The 17,910-nt window shown below is 36.2% G+C and overlaps 1 protein-coding gene across 5 annotated transcripts in view; it reads right to left on the bottom strand.

Moving 5' to 3' along the window:
• LOC5573241 (aryl hydrocarbon receptor nuclear translocator homolog) overlaps positions 1–17,910 on the bottom strand; it is a 675,904-nt gene that overhangs the window by 519,067 nt on the left and 138,927 nt on the right. The window lies entirely within an intron of this gene.

The following is a 17,910-nucleotide window of genomic DNA, read 5'->3' as shown; positions in this document are numbered from 1 at the left end:
ATCAAGTTTTAAAAGCAAATTCAGATTGTTGATTTATCATCAGATCATGGAAATAGTAACAATTTTTCGTCAAAAGATGACTTTAGTGATTTTTTGATACAAAAAGTGGCTTTTTAGTGATCAGGACGAAAATAGTAACGAAGTCACTAAAAAGTGTCCAAGGCCTGTCCAAGGGACCATCGACGAAGCCATGAAAACCAATTTTTACAAAGATTACCTAACTGGATATCGTGATACGAAATATCGAGTATGGTGTGGTATGAGGACAGGAGCGCAACAACATCGCCATGATTCATACCCAGATCATAAATATTGCAATTTAAGCAACTATTTCAAAGTAGAATCTCTATGCTGCCCATAACTGCATATTTATAACATTCGACAAAAGTAGGCACTGAGTAAATGGAGTACCAAGTATATTTAACAATGTGACAAAACAACTTGGTGTTTTTTCCGTACTTTCTAGAACAATCTCACAGATTTTATCAAGTCAGACGGAGGTATAGATGATTTGATGACGTTCCCCGGTATTAACTTAAAAACGTCAAAAATGTCGAATGTGACAAACATGCGGGTATGGGCAGTATAAGTGTACGCACACCGATCCGATGTTGCTCCTCTCAAAATCTCGCAAATCGAATCGCACTCTCACTCTCCCCAAGCTAGACACGATTTTAATTGCACTCAGATCCCCCCTCATCATCGGCTCGCGTAATGAAATGCGCTACCCAACCCCACCGTACCCAATCTGGCCCATTATTATTAACAACAACGGCAATCGCAAATAATAAAATACAACAGCAAGCCGCCGCCACTCGGCCCCACTACTCGAGTGAGAGGAGAGTTCGACTGATTATCATCAAGCTGCCGGGCGGCGATTGCTGCTGACTGTAGTTGGCCGGCATTAGTGTGTACAGAGGCATAGTGTATAGGTAAGCTCCACCCACCGCGCGCGCCCGGCTTCAAAAGCTGACGCGCGACTACTAACAAACCGGCTGGCCACCGACCACCGCCTTCACCGTCGCCACCCCGCTGAATCTGGCTGAGATATGGCGTGCTGCATTATCGAAGCGGCGACCGGCGTGTGTGAATGAGAGAGCAAGGTTGGCGTCCCACTCGTCGCCGTAGTTTGGGTCTTTGTGTGGAGCGAGGAGCACCGAGCAGCGCGGGAAGTTCAATCAGCCGCGAAAGCTGCTGTTGCTGCTGCTGTTATTGGCAAAGGCTCCTCCCATTTAGCTTGTTTTTCGGGATTTTTGTGTTTTAGGTTTGTTTTGGTTTGGCTTCGCCTTTTTTTCGGGGGATTTTTCGCGCTTTGGAGGAACCTGCGATGCTAAATATATGGTAACTGATGGATCGTTGCAAGGGACTGTGAAAGGGCTGCTGTTCGGACGGGAAGACAAGTGTGATCGTATTCAGTAGGAAGGTTGATTGATGAGATTGATTTTACAAAGTGATTCGCTCATTATGACGATTGGTTAAGTCCCAGTGCAAAGCAATTCAGGGTGCGATATCCTAAAGCAATTTATAAGTTCAGTAATAGAGGACTGTTAAGAGCTTTCCTTAGCCTAGTGAAAAAAGTCTGCGGCCACAAAGTAATGCCATGCTAAAGGTGTTCGACTCCCGTTCGGTCCAAGATCTTTCTGTAATGGAAATTTCCTTGACTTCTCTAGGCATATAGGATCACCATACCTGCCACACGATATACAAATTCTAAAATAGCAACTTTGTCAAAGAAAGCTCTCAGTTCATAACTATGGAAGGAGTACTATTAGAATTCTAAACTGAGAAGCAAGTTTTATCCTAGTTGTACTGTCAAGAAAAAAATGTCTAAGAACGCTATCCTAATAATATCTCAGTATGTAAGATAAAACAAGTTATTTTACTTTTGAAAAACTAACCAAGGTGTTGGTTTTTTAAATGGTTTAAGGATAAGCATGGCACGGAAAATATAGTATATAGGTATGAACCATATGATTAATTGTTTTGTTCGTCAGGGCCCTGGCATTACTGATTCAATATAGAATAAGCACACTGTTTTCAAATTGAATTTGTATTTGACTCAAAACTAACACTCTGCGAAGTAGAATTTATTTGATCTCAAAAATAGGAACGACATACGCGAGCAGGAGTTCACTGTCATTAGGTGCTTTGATTAAACAGCCTGTGAGAAGTGAAGCAAACATACATGTAAGGGTGGTATTCTACCTGTTTATTAGTTGGTGATCTCGTTTTATGTCATTTTTCCTCAGCTATTTTTCGAATACATAATACGAGGTTGGAATTTCGTTCATATGTATTCGGTTGAAGGCACGTTTGATCAAAAGCTTATTTGAGATTTTGGGTTTAAAGATAAATTACTGATATGTACATTAGTGCGGGAAAATTGACGAAAATGTTTGAATTTTGCCATAACTTCCTAACAATTTTAGGACTACATATAATAAAGTTGTATAGACGATATGGGTTCATATAGAAGTTGCTACATATGAAGAAATTTAGAAAAATAATGCTTTTAATTTTGAAAAGACATTATCATGTGAAGGTCAAAACTAATTACTTTGATCATAAAAAGACAGTTTTTGGAAGGAGCAATTTAACCAGAAGGGTGAGAGAAGAGAAGTCCATTCATTTGTAAGCTTTGTTTAGCTTTAGGTCTTATTATTGGTTTTATATACTCTTTCGGGTGGCTTGTAATCGTTTGACAATACAAAACATTTCAAATTTGAATGGCCTTTGGCTTAAAATTCCTTCTCTCTCCCATATATAATAATGTGGCTTATGGAATGTCTGGTAAATTCCTTGGCAGTTTTCTGTGAACAGGATTCCCGAGCAAATCTTTCACAAATACCTGCAATTGTTTGGCATGACTTTAAGCTGATTTTTTTTCTTTACGGAGAGAATTTTGAAAAAAGATTGTAAACCATGGTGGGATACTTTATGGATGTTTTTTAAAAAAAACTTAAGAAATAGCTCACCTAACTTGTGGTTGATTCCATTCGCTGTGGATCACACTAAATTGTGTACAGCTGTTAATACCTTTGGTAAATTCACTTCAAACCCTTGACAGAATCTTCCAATGATGTTTTGCTGATACAGTTCGTGTTTTTTTAGGCAAGATAGTATGAAGGAGCTTGTTTAGAAAACACAGGGACATTCAAAGATCACGGCTGGGATCCGTGTAATAAATCTGCTATAAAACTATGTAGAAGTTCTCCAAAAATAAAGCCAGATGCATGCTAAGTATCTTTCTAGGGAAAATCCCAAAAGGATCTAGCTCAAATTCTACAAAAGCTATGCACGTGAAGCTCTTCCGGAGACCTCTACAATTCCATCAGCAAATTGTCTTAGGTTTTACCAAGCATTTCAGGGTGTCTACTGCCTGAAAAAATTGGAAAACCTGGAATTATCAGCAAATTTAATTCATCCTAAAAAAAACCTGGAATTTTCAGGGAATTTTGGTCACAATCAGGGAAATGATTTTGAATTAGTAATACATGGTAGAATATGACCTTTTTGCGACCCAAAATCTATTCAATCAAAAAAACATGTCGGCTGCGCCACTATCAAAACGTTATATACAGTGTTTAAACCTTTGATTTTTTAGAAATTTATATTTATCAGCATAAACAATTGTCAGAAAATGAGTAGAACTAAGATTGCCAATTTGGTAAAGGCAAGTACGGTTTCCAATTTTAGTTGGGTGTTGTTCATAAGCATTTGAATCATGGTTGAGAACATTCCATTTTTTTACATTTTCTTCGTCTATTCTACAAAAATATAACTTTGTAGAAAAAGAGTGTAAAATACAGCAGGTACAAATACAAATAATACATCTTCCAGGTAAGCAGGTCTTCTTATAGAGTCTTAGTCATTATTTTAATGCAAGTCTCTTCCAATGTAGGGTCTTTGAAATCTCTATTTTAATCGAAATGGTCTCTAAGCGATTTTTCTGCCTTCATTTGCTTACAGTGAATTCTGGTGTAAAGTTCTAGAGCCTCCAGAAAAGCTTTCGAAGATTGTTCCACAAAACTTTAATGATATTTTTCTCAGATCTCGAGGAATTATAGTGATTTCTCCAGAGATCCCTTCTAAAATATTTTCAGGAGCAATTTCTAAGGGAATGCTTAACGGGGCAGGATCCGTAATCAATTTGAGAATTTTCAAAAGCAGTTTCTTTATTCAAAATCATTAAAGTTCACATGAAAATGTATTCACTGTAATCTATTCTCCAACCGAAACACAATGAACACATTTTCGTCGAAAAAATGTCAGTTTTGAACAGAAAAACTGCTGTTGAAGTTTCAATGCTGACGATGATTACGATAACGGAGCGTTGAACGTTAAAGGATTTTTTTAGAATTTTGCTCAGAATATTCTAAAGCACTCCAACGCAGTCATTTTTACAGAGATTACTCTAAGAAATCCTATTGATTATCCTAGGATTTCTCCAGATGTTCTTACACTGGTTCTTTCAGCGATTTTTTCAAATGTTACTTCTTCTGTGGGAAATCACAGGAGTTCTTCTTCAAAAGTTTATGTTTCTTTGTTTTTTGAAAAAAAAATCGTTTCAGCATTATTCAAAGATACCCCACAATAATTCCTACGCCGAATTTTTCGTTTATTATTCGTTCGGATTATTAAAAAAAAACGATTACGATTACTCTCAGCAATTGGTCTAAAAAATCCCTCAGGCATTATTCGATGAATGCTATAATATTTTTTTTATTCAGGAATTCATAAATAAATTCGACCTGGTATCCCTTATAAAGTTTCTCTCGTTATTTCTTCAGCATTTCATCAAAATATTATTGCTGCGGTTCTAACATTTCTCGAATATTTCAAAATCTCTTTGAATTCTTCACCGCCTAATTCAAGGTTCCACACCAGGTAATATTACAGTTATTGTTTCGATCATTTACACAAAAATTTCTTCAGTGATTTTGTCTGAATTCCTTCAGAGCTTTTCTTCAAAAAGTCTTGTGGGACATTATTCAGAGTTGCAAACTATTTTTTAGTTATCTTTGCAATTTATTAGCCAAATTCTCGAAAGAATTTCATCGAAGGAATTCGGCAAGACATATTTGGAACTCACACATGTCCCATCGGAGATTACTCTTGGTTTTTCTTTATAAATTCCTTGCGGATTCACACAATTTTTTTCCAAAAGATCTGAAAATTCCCCTACATTTTGCTGGAAACATCCTATGATGAATTATTAGTAAACTTCTTTGAAGACCTCCATTGGAAATTTAAGAAAATGTAGGAATTCACGAGAAAACTTTGAAATCTTGAAGATCCTCTAAACGAAAATGTTGCAGATAGCCATTTGGAAATCAATGATAGATTCAATAGATATTTTTTTGTGAACTTGGAGCTACCTTGTAAAATAAAACAATCTTTGGAGGCATTACTGATCCTTAGGAAAAAATTCATATTGAATTCATGAAGATATCTAAAACGAAGAATATCTTAGAAAGTTCGTGATAAATCTCAAAACATTTTCCGGAAGAGATCTTCGGGGTAATAAGTGAAAGAAATCTAAAGGCAAAACGAGCAATTATTCGAGGAATTTGAAAACAGTCTTAGAAACATTCTTATAGAAATGACTGTTGTATTGAGGAATCAAACTCTCTTGTCCTGATTCCTGTTTCCTGCCTTTTTACTTGTTTTTTTTCAGGTTCAGGATCTCTAACGCTGTTTTTTTTACAGTCAGTCATTACCAACCTTGATTTCCATTTTCATAGATAATATTATAGTTTCATAGGGAACGACCTCCAGAGAAATTTTCTGGGCACATCGCTGATGTCTATAAATTCCAAATCTAAATCCCATTTAAGGGGAATACTTTTTTTCCTTAACGTCGAATAGAGTATTTTCTTCATATTTCGAACTTGATGATAGTTTTCATGGAAACAATATCTCCAAGTTTTCTCTAGTTTGTTACACAATTCGAACAGACAGATTTTTATAATGAAATGAAAAATATTTCGAAATTTATTGTTAGATTTTTCAAGTGATTAGTAGTCGAACTCTTATCTTTGAAACTAAAGTTTTAGTCATCTTAAACGAAAAATTAGTCAATCATTTGAACACCCTGGTATTCACCAAAAATCGCGAAGATCTTACCGTCAAGTTTTTTTGAGGAGCTTCAAGAGGATGCTTAAAATATATTTACAGATTTTTTTTTACAGATTCGAGCATATGCTGAAAATCTCACAAGAATCAAACAGAAATCCAATTGATTATATTAGCTTTACGCCAATGTTTGAGTGCAATAAGTGAAGATTTACTTCGTTTCTGCTGATAATCCGCCAAGGAACTCCCTAGGATTTTTTCAAAGATTTCGCTAAAAATCTACAAAACATAATTGACATCCTGAAAAACATTTTCTACGCATACCTCAAGAAACTATCATAGCATAAATTTTAAATAAATTAATACCATAAGTTTTCCTATAAATTTCGCGTGTTTTATTCAAATTCATTAATCTTTATTCAGCTGTTAAGGTGGACATTCACCATGTGATACGCAATTATTGTTTTGAGTAAATTTAATTGAGAGAGGTATATAGATCATATGTTACCAGTAATTGTGATCAATTAATTCGAATTTAACAAAAATATTCAAGGATTGAAAGGTAAACATAAATATTTAAAAATAACTCACTTTTTTGAAATATCTTCACGGCCCCCCTGAGAAGTAATCACGGACCCCTAGGGGTCCGCGGACCACCAGTTGGGAAACCCTGATCTATTTTTTATAAGATATGAAAGATTCAAAACAGGTAGCAACTTTGAAAAGATTGTAAACCACTGTTCTAGAGATTATTTGATGTAAACTTTAAAGTGTTTTTCAGAAGTTCCTTTAGATTTTTTCTGCAGGATCAACACCAAGATTTTTTGAGGATCCTCAGTCATTATGTGAATTTCCGCAAATAAATGAATCATTCGGGCCTGATGATGGACTTCTTCCATAAAATCACAACTGATTACATTTTTTTTAAGAATCTGCTGTATTCTAAGAAAAAAACATATATAGGGGAAATGTACCAGTTATGGTTCCCTTGGCCATATGCAAAATCTAGACAACATTCACATTTTGAATACTTTTGAATGTTTCAACATTAAGATATATCCTTTATCTTATTGCTAAAACACTCAAAACCTTTCGAAATGTGGAAATTTTCAAATTTTCACGTATAGCGAAATAGGGAACCACTATGGCCATAACTGGTACACCTACCCTATAAAATCCTTAAAAAAGATAGAAAAACGTCATTAGCGAGAGAGCTCTCAGCAATTCCTCTTAGAACATCGAACGCGAAGGCCGAAAGTACCCTAAATCGCAAGAACTTCTGGAGTATAAATAGTTAATTATGCAACAAGTTGCAAAATGAAGAGTTTTTCAGCACGAGGCGGTTAAATAAATCCGACAAGTGCTGAAAAAATCGAGTTTTTGCATCCAATCGTTTATTTTTTTCAACCACAAAAATTGTTGTTATACATACCTAGTTAGATTGTTTTTAGGAGCATCGATCCTATTTTCACTCAGAATCTCTCACCTGAGTCGAATCGGTACTTCCCGACGAATTTAGAATCAGAAGCTAGTTGACTAATTCATTGAGTAATCCAGTGCAACTACGAACAAAAATAAGAGTGAATCTTTGAATTAAGTACTTCCTTTCAAAAAATAAGTGGGTTTCAAAACTTTCACTATACGTGACAAAAATGGATGAAAGGACGTTTCTCCGGAATGCGCGCTTTCTTCCAAGGGTGAAGTACTTAATGTTGATAATTGCATCGAAATGACAAATCAGTTAGATGCTCTAGACAAATTTTCCGAACATAAAATCGAAACAGCCTTTAGCCCAGGCTCTTCGATTCAAGTGAGGAAACAAAGAGTGCCACCTACCGTGGTCAGTTGTTACGAATTCGGAGGATTTAGGCAGGAGATCTTGAACTCCATTAGCGGAATCAAGTTTTCCCTACAAATCGCAAAGAAAGGAGACTGTCACGTTTTCCGGAAACTTTTAGAGCTCAACAACTACTTCTCAAACATCTTGAAGGAAAGAAGCATATTTTTTTACGTATGACGACAAAACTAAACATGTGCTCAAGCTTGACTTGAAAGGTCTCTAAGTCACCTGGAAAGATCAAAAATTGAATCAATGATTTACTTGGATTTTCCCCAGTCCAAGTAATCATTATGAAAAAGAGAACTCAATTTGGCATAATTCCGGTTGGCTTCCCAGCTCACTTCGACCAGTTATCTTCCAGCAGGCAGTTCATTACAGCTTCAAGGTTCGCCCCATCCATTTTTACTAATTGAATTTCGCTCACACACTGATGATATCCTACTCGTGACTCAAACTGGAACAACTCAAGGCCAACTCATCTTCCATGTAGCAACCCAATCCAACGCATCGCCACATATCTGCCATATCTCATCGTCTTCCCCGCGTTGGCCATGGTTGCACCATGTCGTGAATTGTCATTTTTTTCTGTTTTAAATTAAACGTTGATATATTGCGAAAATTATTAAAAATTTACAAGTCCCGCTTGCGGCTTCGGCTTGATCGTTGTCCCTCCTTGGGCTCACGTACACACTCTCGCGCGTTGCTCCTACAGTTGCACAGTGGATTGAAGCTGACAGAATATACGATTTGGATGAGATTTCTACTTTTGACCAACATTTCATGGAGTGCGACCACTGTGCGTTGCTGCCCGCTGCCAGTCAGCGCGGTTTTCATCGACGCACCGGGGCCATCCCTGCAGGATACGCTCGCGCATTTCGTATCGAGACTCTGCTCTCCAGTGCTAAGGGCTTTAAAACAGAAATGTCAGTACACGCTGTTCCGTTGTTTCAAGCGTGCGCTGCGCGCGTCCGAACATCCCGCCCCAATCATGTGGCGTTTGTGCGGGTCGTCTCGATCCAGAACCCAGGCAGCATCACCGAGATAACATAACATTAAATTAAATTTATTACGGATTTAAAGGGGTAGCAGTAGGTGCACGAATGCGAGCACTGACTCACGTTGTCCTACGTTTTGTCGGGCTCATCGGTGGATTCAAGAAGTTATAGAGCAGTTCCAGTTTTAAATGCAAATAAAAATGTCATTTTCAGACCGACCTTTTTCAATCTAGATGGAGACGAGATTGCTGGTCTAATGGCTACCGCTTCTGCTCCATAAGCAGAAGGTCATGGGTTCAAGCCCAGGCCCGTCCCTTTCCTCGTACTTTGTAGTTGTATTTGTATTTGTCACATTGGTTCATAGCATTTGCTAGAACCAAAGATGGACAAAAAAAAAGTTTCTCTATGCTTCTATTCTTTCATCATTATAGCACGCCTTTCCTTACGCCAGTCCGCTAACCAAGCCTCTCTGCCGTAAAATTACCTTACCCCCTAAACCTTCCCGCATGAACTGGCGTAGATGCAGGGGTATATTCGGTCTACTGTGGGCCCGTTTCAAATGCATCGAGAATCGAGGTCGAGAATTCAAATTCCTTGATGTGATAGAGCTTTCAAAACTAATATATGATCGCAAAGTGACCATCATACCCCACTATCTCCTCTAGAACACACCAACAACGGCGAAAGTGAAGGATCCAGTTACGCATCCACGGATGATCCAGCGCTCGTAGTTATAGAGTGCATCGGTTCGCCACATATCTATAAATCGATCGCAAAAAGTTATATCGCATCGTTGCATAAACCGGTGCGTCAGATTCCCGCTGCGCGTCCGAATGGGCCCAATTGATCGGGACTCATAAATTAGTGTCACGCGGGGGTAATTGATATCCTCCCTGTCTGCGGTGCGGCCCAGAAACGACTTAAGCTGGACGCGTTGCACTTGAGCTTATGCTCGATCGCAACGAGGATTATGTGCGCAAGCATTCGCGTTCCAAGCCGGATAATGCTTATGTTATGCGAAATGAAAGGCTTTCGCGCTCTATCGGGGTGATTGATGGCTATATTCTGGACGGCCTGGAGAATTAACCTTGGACGGCAGGTGGATAAGTGTCCGGTGCGAAAATTACCGTTTGCCAGGATCGAATTGAGTTATTTCGCTGTCCATGCGCAATTGATGGCTTTGCGGAAAAGGTATCGATTGAAACGGCGATAAATTTGAACGGTTCAGGTGAAAATGGTTTGGCAAGTGCGAAATTTTTTGAACGGTCAGAAGTTTTATTAATGTAGGCACGAGGTATTTTGACGTCATCCTTTAAGTAGAGATAAAGAAGGAAACAACTGCGAACGAAATTTGAAAATATGAATTATTTCTCGAAATATTATCACATCATTTATCATAAAGTGTCTAGAAAAAATACTACCATGTAATTGACTTTCAATGACTTTAACTAAAATGGTAGAATTCCAATATGCAACAAAAAACGAAAACATTTTGAAGGTTGTCAAACTTTATATTGATTGAAAATCGACATCCTTGTTGAAATGAGGTATCTACTGAAGCCAGAAAAAAATATCATTAATATTTTGAAATTTCATAACTGAACATCGACTCTTCATGGATTCACTTGAAGCAATCACAGACAGTCAGTTAATCCAAAGCACATAATCAAAAGCTTTGATTTTGAAACTCAATATCTACAGCATAGCATAAACTGACTGTACATGTCAATGGTTGCTGCTCTGTGATTGATCGGCATAGCTAAGAATTGAACTTCGATCCAAAAGCATAAGAGATGAAACTTTCCGTTTATTCTCGAAGCGCACATTTTAGCAGATCTCATATTATAGACCAATAATGGTGCCTGCGTACACACTCCGAAAAAATCATGCGATTTTACGTCTTATGGATGTACATAAAAGAAGCGAGCTAAATGACGTGAATTTGTGTCTCTTTTTAAATACGATGGTGTCTGATTCGGGAAATGATAATCGTTGCGGCATCGTTTTCATGTCCTTCATCATGTAAAATTAAATGTTCCTTTCAATACATCTTTCAGAACCCATCTTTACGTCATTTCATCGCTTACATCATGTGTCATTCAGTAATAATGTGAATTACGTTCGGAGTGATTTTCATTATTTTTAAGAGTGTAGTTCTTACAGTCTGTTGGGATGGGGAAGGAACCTTAGTGTGTAATAATTGTTGCTTCTAGAGACCGAGAATACCTCCGCAATGATGCGAAAAGAAGGATAAATACGACTCTCACTTAAAACTAATTATGCATTTTTGTCTTGCAGTGGAAAATATTGGTAAAAGACAAAAAAAAGTACCTCGACATTCATAATATCGAACTAATCATAGGTTATTTTTAGTCATTGCGAAAAAAGGAAGGTAAGTATATTAATATTAAATAAAACATGAATAAGGGTTTTAGCAGACTCTAGTATAGTGATGAACGATCCATAGTTTGAAAATTACATACCGTCAAACGGGGCTTCTTTTGACATTATTTCCACATTCTTCAACTTTGAGGATTTGTAGCTCTGTGAATAATGGATAGATTTCGAAAATTCTTGCGCATATTTAAGTTGTATTTGTAAGTAACCTATGTGCAAAATATTAGGCAAATCCATCAATAAATAAAAAAGTTGCTTGAATAGCGAAAAAAATGTGTCCTTCAAGACAAAAAAGGGGCTACTTTGGACACTTTTAGAAATTAATACGTTTTGATAGTAAAATGATTTTTCATCATAAATTTCAAACTGATTATATTGATTATCGTTCATTATGATGTTTCGAATGTTTTTCAATGATATACATAATTTAGAAAATTGTAAAGCTTGAAAAAACTACACATAAGTATACAATACTTTTCACAAAAACATGCAATTCATAATTTTTAGTTTGCATGATGATATGTTTACTTCCTTTTAAATGTCAGCTAATAAATAGCGACTTATGCTTGATTGTTCAAGTTGATGCAAACGAATTGTGTAACTACCAAGTACTGAAATGAATAATTAGCTTTGTACAGAAATATTCTTTCTGATTCTTAATGTTATATGAACGAAATGTAGACGAATCTAATTAATTCCTGTAACTAAAAGTAATTTTTATTCCAAACTAGTGGTCCCGGCAAACTTCGTCTTGCCATCAAGTAGGCTGTTGAAAATTGCTTAAGATCGTCCCATACAAAATGACAGTTCCGTTCACTCTCGTTTTTTTCGACTTTCCCGGTGAATATCCGGGGCTTTCTATACACACAAACACGTCGGAACCCTTGACGAACAAAACGGAGAATAAATCATTCAAATCCATTGACCCGTTCGTAAGTCATTTCGTGACATACAAACACCATTCCATTTTTATTTATATAGATACAATCTATGAAGTATAAGAATAATGATTCACAAGATCATAAACAATAAAAGTTCGCCTTTGTTAGATGCATTTTGGCTCTCAACAGTTTTGAGATGGCGTAAGAGTAGTTTATTTTAGCAGTTGAAGGATGCCATTGCTTTGTATAGCAGATTCGTGTAAAATATGACTGAACAATATTTTTTAAGTATTATGTTGTAAGTTTACTGTTTATACGAGTTGAAATATATATGTTTTACAATTATTTACTTTTCTAAATCCTCTGTTTATTTTTTATTGTGTTGTAAAATATAGAAACCAACACTTTATAATTAAATATGAGTCGTAAAATTAAGACATTTGATCATTTATTTTTCTAAAAAACAACTTTCACCATAAATTTATCACAAATTTCTTTGAATCATGACGATTTGATAGTTTTGTGATGTTCCCAACAACTTTCCACGATATGTGGAAAATTCATACAATGTTTACATAGCAAATGTTTTGTAGCTTGTGAATATTTGTTTGGACTTTTTTGATATATTTTCTTGTTTATCCTGTTATTGTTGATGTTGTTCCAAAAAATATTCATGCCTGATTGTTGAACATAAATTGGTTAATAAAAGTACTGAAGACACAAAATGCCTCAGATTAATATTTATGCTGGAAATAAATCCAAAACGTAAGTGTCCAAAGTAGCCCCCGGAATCAAAAGTAGCCCCGTCTGACGGTATACGAAATGTTGCCACGATAAAAATAATGTAATCATAACCATGAAACGAGCTCACCAGTTGGTAATCCCTCTTCAACTGAACACTAATATCATTTCACACAAAACGAACCAAACACGATTGATCTTGATTCCTTCGCTCGCTCTACACACGCTCAAAAAAGAGTTCTGGAAAACGTGAACTGTCAAAAATACACCATGACCCGAGGAGGAACAAATAACTCCCCAATAACTTATGCATACCATTTTTTGGTATCATACCAAAATTAGGTATTGTTCAGTTGTCAATACCTAAATTTGGTATTATAATGGTATTGAAAAAAATCTTTAAAACAATTAAAAATACTTCATTGAGGTATTAAACAGCTATTGAGGTCTGCTGGAGGTATTGAACTACAATTGAAAAATTTCATTTTTATATGAAAATCCATTAAGTATTATTGAGGTATTACAATACCTGATCTAGTTATCAGTTTGGTGTTCGTAGAATATGCTTGAGATATTATTTGAGGTATTTTACCTCTTATGCAGGGCTAATTCATACCTCATTCAGGTATTTAGTATTGGAAATCATCTGGTATGGAATACCTCAATTTGGTATTCAGTAGTTATTTTCTTCTGCTCGGGGAACTACCATCATTGTTTTCATAAACATGATCTAGTTCACGGTGTATTTTTGATTGTTGCCGAGTTCACGTCTGCTGTTCACGGATACAAGAACGGATTTTTTCTGTGCAGCATGTAACAGAATCAAAAGACCACACACTACTAAAAAAACAATCGCTCTCACAACCCAAACAAAAAAAAACTGCTTGCTTCCTTTCCGAAGCACAATCTCAATATCTACACAAGTTTCTCAAAGCACAGAAAGAGAATACATCTAAATTCTATCAAGAAACAATCGGCTTTGGTGTCGAATTTATTTATAAATTGCCAGAAATTCTATAATTCGATCAGTAGCAACCTACCTAAGCTTTCGCAAGTAACTCAGCAAAGAACTCGGAAAAAAATCGGAGAGAACCCTCCTAGGATATCATCAGAATTTTGGCCAGGATACTCCAAAGATCTGTCAGAAACTCATATAAAAAACAATCGCCATAAGGATTTTTACCTTATTTGAGATATCTACTTCTAATTTTTGTTGATTTATTTTATTTTCATGATACTTTTGACAAATTCCTCCTAAGAAAGGTATGTCAAAGATCATCTGAGAAATGTGGTCTGTTAGCTTGATAGAAATCCGGTAAAAATTGTTCGTTATGGCTCTGCAGCCTGCCTCGCATCAAATCATTGAAAGAATCCAACAATTGCCAAGGATTACGCCTCCAAAGCCTAAGGGTTAATCAAACAATTTCTTTCTCAAGGTTTTTTTCACTAAGATTTTTCTTTGAAATCAGTCAAATGTCACGTTTGGGTTTCAAATTCCTTAGCAGAAATTTCCAAAATTGAACTGTGTGCGACCTTACTTAGCCGAGTGGTTAGAGTCCGCGGCTACACAGCAAAGCCATGCTGAAGGTGTCTGGGTTCGATTCCCAGTCGGTCCAGGATCTCTTCATAATAGAAATTTCCTTGACTTCCTTGGGCATAGAAAAAGTACCTGCCACTCTATATACGAATGCGAAAATGGCAACTCTGGCAAAGAAAGTGGAAGTGCTCATAAGAACACTTAGCTGAGAAACAGGCTTTATCCCAGTGAGGACGTAATGCCAAGAATAAGAAGAAGAACTGTGCGTAATCTAACAAAAATTTTGACCAGAATGCAACTGAAATTCAACTGCGAATTTCGATACTAATCATGGTGCCCCCGAGACCGTTATCATCCAAAAAATAATCTCCATCAAATGTGTGCTCACCTGTCGTTTCCTTTGGCTATCCTGCGTGTCTGGGCCCTTTTGATGTTATAAGCCAAGAAATACAAAGTGAGATATAGATATTTAAACGGGTTTTTGTTGGGTGTGATTTTAACATTAAATGTACCATCAAAATTTGGTACAATGTTAGTTTGTTTGATGATTTGTATATTCATGAGTAAAATGTTAAGTAAAGTTTAACCACCCAGAAAGAAAAAGCCCTGTAAAATTCAGCGTAAAATCATGCACATAAAGGGAATGCCAGGTTTGTGGCAAATTTACATTACACATCGTGTAATATTACGTCAACACGGAAACTTACATGATGCCCTTGAATTTTACACGATTTGACGTGTAACTTTGCGACATATCTGACATTTCCTTCATGTGCATGATTTTACGTTGAAATTTACATGCATTTTTCTTTCTGTGCGTTTTTGCGGCGTTACTACCAAAAATGTTATAGTTAAATTGAAATTAAGGCATTCTAACTGCTGTTACACGCCGCAATTTTTTTTCAAAATTTACTCATTTTTATTGGTTCAAGTGCTTTAAGACATTACTTAGTAGTACTCGACCAAAACATTAAAGCTGGAAAGGGAAGACTGAATAAAGTATACAATAAAAATCAAAAATTCCAAAATTTTTACATGCGATTTGTTATTCAAAATGTACTTATGATTTGCATGTTAAACTTATTAAAACCTGAGTACATGGGTTCACCAAACTACACTGAATATTGTGCAGTAAATACTAATTAAGTTACATGATGAAATTGGCTCCGTAGTGCCTCATGGCGCTTGAGCCTATGAATAATCAGTTATTTGTGAAAAACTTTATGGATGCAACCTCGGTTTGTCGTAGGGAATAATAAGAGAGCATGTTTAACGGTTTTATAATACCTCATTATTCTATTAAAGATAATGGCCTCAATGGTTACGCCCCAAAAAACTTGTTGATCTTTTTTATTAAAAACTACGCCCATGGTATTGTATTTGTAGCATTTAACTAATCAAACCCACTTTAAATCAAAGTTCGTCCAGGCATAGGATACAGGATAGCTATAGAAAACAGATATACTGGTGAGCTCATATTCGATGGAGATTTTTTTTTCTGATGACAAAGGTCTGGAAAGTACCGTGCAAATTTCTTCATGAGTTATACAAATAATTCTTCTGAAAGGCAAAACAGAGCTGTCAGGAAAGCGTTGAAGATAGCGCTTCGCAAAGTATCTGAAATATACCACTGCACAAATCTGGTGCAGAAATATAAAAAAGACACGGACACCGTCCTCAGCAATTAAGCCACACAAACCATAACTTTGCAGAGATTTTTTAACAGCTCTGTTTAATATATCTACAGAAGTAGATTGAAAATCTAAAAGCAAATTTGATATAAATCTCGCCTGGCATTTTTCGTGAAACAGTAAGCATTCAAAATTTTAACAGTTATTTATCAGGAGTTTTCTCACAATATGGCCAAGATTATGTCAGTAGTCCGTTATAGATCAGGAGTGATATTGAAATTATATTATTGGAGATTTCAAATATCTGCTTCAGATTATTTCTGAGCTTCTATCTTAATTCGTTCTAAAATCTTTGGTAAATTCCTGCCCAGATTTAATGACAGCTCATTTGAGCAGTATTGGCCGTAATCTTTTGATAACTAGGTAAAAGACCTTACATATCTCAGGAGTAATTTACGAAGCCTCTAGGTCAGAACTCACTTACATTAGATAACTTGAAGAAGGAATCACCAGTTTCCCTTCAAAGATTCGTCTGCAATACGTCAAAGATCTTGTCAGAGGGCCGCCTAAAAAAATCCCAAAAAATATTTTACGAATCCAGAGTACTGCTGATACAGGTAATATGTTTCACCTGAAATCCTCAGTGAAGATCCAAAAATCTACTCAAGAAACACGCTGAAAATTTTTAGAGTACAAGCAGGACTGTATTTACGGGGTTCCAAGGGGGGGGGGGGGGCTCAAATTTTAGAGGTCCCCACATAATACGACTCAATTGATAATTATTGAACAATAAGGAATAATTATACAAAGCCAATGGTGCCAATATTTTGAATCGCATCGAAAGGTTTGAAAATTTAATGTTTTTTAATTTTAAATTAGACTATAATCCCATGAACTTTCTTAGCCGGGTGGTTAGAATCCACGGCTACAAGGCAAAACCATGCTGAAGGTGTCTGGGTTCGAATCCCGGTCGGTCCAGGATCAAATAAGTAACATTGAATTACAAGTGAGGGGTCCAATGTAAGTATAAATTACATTTTGATAGATTTTGAGTTAGGTTAACTAAAATACCGTACTGTTTCTAACAGTATTTTAAGGTGGTATTTCCATCTCAAAATATATCATAACTCGTAGAAGATTGACTTGTTTTTTTATAGATCTCATACAATTTGTACAGAATAAAATATTGCTGAAAAACTTTAAAACCGATTTTCAAACTTGCTATTTGGTCATTGACATCCATTGATCCCAACTTGCGCTTCTGAGGAATTCAAAGCGGTTCAATCCTAATTTATGATAATTAAAACTTTATCTAGAACATTAAGCATGAAACTTATAAGAGCAATTACCAAAGAGAAGGTTTTATCAGATAATTGATGTAAAACAAAATAAATAAATAAATAAATAAATAATAACCAAAGAGACACTACTATGCCACCCTTTTTTTTTCTAGGAAAAAGGTCTCCACATGACTCTGGCCCCAGGGCTCCATCATTTGTAAATCCGGCCTTATAAGACAAGAAAACCTCGACAGAAGTTTCAACAGAATTCAACCAAGAACGCACCAAAAGTTTTTTATGGGATCCGTTAGTTGGATTATCAATCAGTTAGAGATCTGAACGATGATTGATGTTTAACAAACATAGCGCCAGAATTCTGCCAAGAACCTAGAATATCGTACGGGATTCAAGGAATCTCGATTGTGCCAAAGCACCTTGTGAGAAGACATCTTAGGAGCTCAAGAAGGAACCGTCTCTCATCACTAGCATAACCGACCATGAAACTTGTGAGAAGCTGTCAAAATCTCTAGCGA

The sequence above is a fragment of the Aedes aegypti genome, chromosome 2 (assembly GCF_002204515.2).
Source record: "Aedes aegypti strain LVP_AGWG chromosome 2, AaegL5.0 Primary Assembly, whole genome shotgun sequence".
Taxonomy (NCBI): Eukaryota; Metazoa; Arthropoda; class Insecta; order Diptera; family Culicidae; genus Aedes; species Aedes aegypti.
The sequence above is the reverse complement of the archived record's forward strand: the minus strand, read 5'-3'. Positions and strand labels throughout refer to the sequence as shown.